Below are 6,000 nucleotides of genomic sequence, written 5' to 3' on the forward strand. Positions count from 1 at the left end.
GGCACCCCCATCTATCGACACAGGGCAGGAAAACCACCAGCTCAATGAGGTCTACATCATGGACAATCACCACCAGATGAGCCCTCTTGTTTTCCACCAAGATGGTGACTGTATTGACTCCTGCTCGGAGGACAAGGGGTCTTTTAGTTGGGATGTCTCCTTTGCCAGCAGCTTTCTTCTTAGCACAGGCCTGTAGCCTTTGCTTCTTTTCTTGCTTTGTCTCTGGCCCGTACTTGTGGACAAGCTTAAGCAGCTGAGTGGCTGTTAGCCTGTCCAGGGCCTGGGTGAACTGGTTAGTGGCAGGAGGTACTTTGAGCTGCTTATAGAGTATGCAGCCTGATGTAGCGTGGGTATTTGATAAATTGTATTAGATCTCTTTTGAGCTGGATGTCCTGCCCAATGCCAATGTCCTGCCCAATGCCAAAGTCCTAGGGCCTTTTTTCAAACAAAGGCTTAACCACCATTTTGGCCTCCTGCTTCTTGAAGACGGCAGGGGCCGGGCCACCTTCTTCCCCTTGGCCTTCTTTCCTTTGGGCATCTTGCTCAGCTGGAGGAGAGCATTTGTTGCTTTTTTAGTGTATAATTTTTGACACCTTTTGTCAGAGGTTAAGTGGCTGTAACTGTGGGTTGATTTCTGAGTTCTTTGTTCTATTTTTTTGGTCTCTATGCTTGCTTGGGTGCCAGCTCTGTGCTGTTTCTTTGCTATCAATCTGTTGTATAATGTGAGATCAAGTACCAGCATTTCTCTTTCTGCTTAGGACTGTTTGATTGTTAAGGGTCTGCGGTGCTTCTATATGGGTTTTAGGATTTTAGAAACTTTGGATAGCCTTACTGGCATCAGTGGGAAGGGAGGCCCTTGGTCCCTAGTGTAGGTAAGGTGGGAGTGGATGGGTAGGGGAGCACCCTCATAGGAGTAGGGGGAGGGAGGATGGGATACAGGGTTTGCAGAGGGGAAACCGAGAAAGATGATACCATTTGAAATGTAAATAAATAAAATATATAATAAAAAGCCAAAAAGGAAACACAAGAATAGATTCTTTGTGAATTTTACATCATGCACCCAAATCTCACTCCCCTCCCCCCTCTCTCCTCCTAAAGAAAACCAAACCAAACCAACCCCAAGCCCAGAGATCTCACGTGGAAGCTGTGGTGTATCACACAATATATCTGTTTTTCCAAACAGCTTCTTGCAAGTGTTCGTTGTAGTGAGTGATTGGTTTGGTTCAAAGCCTTTGGCTTCTACTTCCCTGTCAATACTGAACTCCTTTGGATACCCTGTTGTTTCCCTGTGTTATGTAGACTCTGAAGTTTAAGTTCTGCAGGCCCGGCCCCTTCAAGCAACCCAGCAGTTCATGATTGGGGTAGACGTGGGGTGGACATCCAAAAGCCCTGTATCTGGCTTGGGTGGTGACTGAGTTGGTCTACCTGCCAGGTCCCCTGCACCGGTGCCACTAGGTCCAATTTTTCTGCTCTGCCCAGAGGAGGGACAGGCCCAGCACTCCTGTTTGTGACAGATGGCAAGGGACAGGGTAAGCTCTCCTGCTCTCAGAGCTGGCTCACCCTCACCCCTGCTCACTAGGGACAGCTCTACTGTTCTGCCCAGGTGAGGTTGGGGGGTGCTCTCCTGAGTGCGGCAGCCGACATCGCACAGCCATCAGACAGCTACATGGCTCTAGATGGTAGCCCAGACCACACCCTCCACATAGCCTTTGGTGGTGACATGAACCATGAGCATCTATGCAGACTCCTGTTACTGCTGGGCCATGGGCCCAGACATGGCCCTCAGTGGCAGCACAGGCCAGGACTTTACCACGGCCTCTGGTGGCAGTGATGGCTGCTCGCATCAGGGTATTCCTCACTACCCTTGTGTCTTCAGTTCCACTTTCTTCACAGCACACAAACCGTTCTCTTTATCACATGTTTGCCTGTGGCACCTGTACATGCCATGCCAGCAATGGTATCTTTTTTAGAGAGTTAGAATGACTAAAATGTTTGTCCAACCTCAAAGTTCCAAAGGAAATAAATCCCTGGCCAGAGTTAAGCACAGCACAGAAAACTGTAATTTAACATAAAGTCATCCAGTCCCGTGGTTGAACTGACACCACAACCAACTAGAGAGATTAGCAGGTTGATGAGACGTTAACACAGCTGGACATGTTGAGTCAGCTGTGGGTCTCCACCCTGCAGGTTCTGCTCTTCCTCCTGGGCTAGGATACAACTCCGGGAGTCACAGAGACCCACACGGTGGTCAGTTTTCTCAAATGAAGAAGGCACAGGTCCACTGTCACTTGTGTTTGGTGGCTCTATTGGTGGGCAGTGTAACTCACCGTTTCCCAAGGAGCAAGAATAACAACCGCATCTCAAGTCCCTTCTCTCTTTGTAGCACACAGACTGCCCAGCCTCTCTTCCTCTTACATCTCCCCACCACCTCTTTGCTTGCTTCTTTCTCTCCCACGAATCTACCACCCACGTGTTCACTACATGTCATGCCTGGGTCTGGTGAGGGCTGGATGTAAACCACAGTGTTGATTGGATTTTAGGAGATTTTTGTTTGTTTTTTTTAAATAAAGAATTTCACCAGAATATTGTTGGGAATCACGTCTCTGTTATTAATTTGTCGGTCCATAAGCATGGAATGAGTGTGTTCCCTACTTCTAGTATCTTCTTCAATGTGCTAAGTTTTCAGTGTAGAAGTCTTTTACTTCCCTGGCTAGGTTTATTTCTGGAAATCTTATTTGAAGCTTGTTTGAATGGGATCATCTTCTCTAGTTTCTTTCCCAGCAAGTTCTTTACTGGTCTCTACACAAAGGCTACTGACTTCATTGTGTTGGAGCTGCATTCTGCTGTGTTGATAATGATGCTTGTCAGGTCTGAGAGTTCTCCGGTGGCATCTTCAGGCTCTTTTAATTAAAGAATCTGCCACCTGCCAATGCAGCTGATTCAACGTCTTCATTTCCTATATTTTGAAGCATATACACGTTTATGTATGGGGTACTTGTGTGTTGGGGATGTGTGTACACACATATGTGTTTATGTAGTCAGTGGCCAGAGGACAACCTCAGCATGTCACCGTAAAGAATATCATCACCTCTCTTGAGTTAGGGCTTCTTATTAGCCCGGAACTCACCAATTAGGCTAGACTGATTGGTCAGCAAATGAAAGTCTCCTGCCTCCCCAGCACTAGACTTGCAAACATAAGCTACCACAGCCAGCATTTAGAACATCTTTTATTGATTCTCTGGGATTTTCCCAACATGCATCCCGATCACACTTACTTCTCAGTCCTTCCATGTCCAGCCCTTGGACCCTTTTAACCCATTCTTCCCAGAAAAAAGTATAAATAAAAATAAAAATAAAAATAAAAAAATTCAATTTGTGTTAATCATATATTCACTGGAGCATGACCAAACTCTCAGTGGCTGGCTCCTTAAATAGAGCTGAGTCCTTCCCCTCTCTCACCCCTGAGCCATACTTCAGCCTCCCCATAACGCTTCTTAAGCGTTCTTTTCAGTGGCTTCCTGTCTAGACAGCCACTTTTGTTAGGGGAGGAGTTGGAACGGGGGTGGAGGTGGTCACAGGAGCCTTCCATCCCTCCCACTCTCTCAAGCTCATCTGTGATGATTGATAACATAGTACAAGCAGCCCCCTTGCTCCTTTCAGTCATCAAGAACTCAGATAATGAGCCTCTAGAGGGTTCTGGTGATGGGTCAGACCCTGAACATGGTTCCCAGCTGCAGTGGGACAACAGACCCAGACAAGGCCCCCAGAGTCTGCTTGGGCCATGGATGTCAATACGGCCTCAGGTGGCAGTGCAAGCCACTCAGATCAGTGTGGACCCCGGTGACAACACGGCCCATGTACACCAACACACCTTCAGGCTGCAGCACAGATCGCAGACATCCACATGATTTTTGGTGGTAGCACAGGACATGGACATCAACACAGGCCCAGCTTCAGTAGGACGACAGGCCCAGACACCACCCACAGCAGTAGTGCAGACCCAGACACCACCGTGGCCCCAGGTGGCAGCATGGACCATTTGAATCAATGTGGCTTCAGACAGCAGCACAGACCAAGGACATTGCAAGTTCCCTTGTGGTAATATGGGCCACAAATATCGACAGGACCCTCATCCCAAAGCTCCTTCCATCTGGTGGGGGAGAATCAGGCATAGCCCAGAATAACCAGAATAACCAGCATTTTTATGTGGGTCTGGGTCTCAAGTTTAGTTCCTCACTTTTGCAAGACAGGCACTTTACCCACTGAGCCATCTCCCCAACCCTTCCTCTTTTTTCAAATTGTATTCTTTAATTTTTTTCTACTCTTATTGTTTATCTAAGATGTCTAGCACCATATCGGGTATGAGGGGCTCACCTTGCTTGATTCCTGGTTTTAGAGAAAATGATTCTAGCTTTACCTCATTTTGTATAGTCCTGGGTATAGGTTTGTAGCTATGCTGAAGTATGTTGCTTCTGTTTCTAGTTTCTTTAGAGTTTTTGATACGAGTTTTGTCAAAGGCATCTTTGCATCTGTCCGCATGCTTCTTTGGTTTATTTCCTTAAGCTCATCTGTCTTAGTCAGGGTTTCTATTGCTGGGACAAAACACTATGACCAAAGGAACTTGGGGAGGAAAGGGTTTATTCGGCTTACACTTCCATAGTACTGTTTATCATTGAAGAAAGTCAGGGCAGGAACTCAAACGGCAAGAGCATGGAGGCAGGAGCTGATGCAGAAGCCACACAAAGGGGTGCTGATTACTGGCTTACTTCTGATGGCTGGCTCAGCTTGCTTTCTTACAGAATCTAGGACTACCAGCCCAGGGACCTTACCACCCATAGCAGGCTGCCAATCACTAATTAAGAAAACGATTTGCAGCCGGATCTTATGAAGGGCCTTTCTATGTGTGGCCCGTTCTTTTCAGATGATTCTGGATTGTTTCAAATTGACATAAAAATGGCCTGTGTCTGCTTCAGCGAAATCTTCCTTCATGAGACTTGCATTAATAAAATACCCCTTCACTGTTGTCGGCTTCAGCAGCGTGTGCCTTCACAGGTCTGCCTCAGCCAAGCATCCGTATATATATCCGTATTTTCAGATTGTTTATATGGTTGGATTACATTGACAGATTTTCACATATTGAACCATCCCTGCATCCCTGGGATAAAGTCTACTTTATCTTGATGGATGATCTCTTTGATTTGTTCCTGGATATGGGTTTTGAACATTTTATTGAGTGTTTTTTGTGTCAATGTTCAAAAGAGAAATGTGTCTGAAGTTCTCTTTCCTTGTTCAGCCTTTGTGTGGTTTATGTGTCAGGGTGACTATGGCCTGACAGAATGAGTTGGCAGTGTCCCTTCATTTCTGGTTCATGGAATAGTTTGAGGACTATTTGAATTGGCTCTTCTTTGAAAGTCGGGTGGAATTGTGCACCAAAAACCATCTGCTCTGATTTTACCTGATCTTGATTTTACTTTGGTTAAGTGATATCTGTTTAGAAAATTGTCCATTTTGTTAAGATTTTCCAATTTTGTGGAGTACAGGTTTTTAAGTAAGACCTAATGAATGATTCTTTGAAGTTCCTCAGTATCGCTTGTTAGGTGTCCCTTTTCATTCCCGATTCTGTTTACTCGGGTACTGTCCCCGTCTCTTAGATATGTTGGCTAGCAGTTTGTTTCTCATGTTGGTTTTCTTAAAACCGGCTTGTGGTGTCATTGAGCCTTCGTGTTGTGTTATTTGTTTCTAATATTGAGTTCAGTCTTGATTTTATTATTTCCTGCCTTCTACTCCTCTTTGGAATGCTTACTTCTTTTCTTTTTTTATTGGATACTTTATGTATTTACATTTCAGATGTTATCACTTTTCCCCCTTTCCCATGTCCCCTCTCTCTTTCCCTGCTTTTATGAAGATTCACTCCCACATCAATGCCCTGGCATTCCCCTACACTGGGAAAATGAGACTTTGCAGGACCAAGGGCTTCTCCTATTGATGCCAGACAATGCC

Source organism: Micromys minutus (assembly GCF_963924665.1).
Source record: "Micromys minutus genome assembly, chromosome: 11".
NCBI lineage: Eukaryota > Metazoa > Chordata > Mammalia > Rodentia > Muridae > Micromys > Micromys minutus.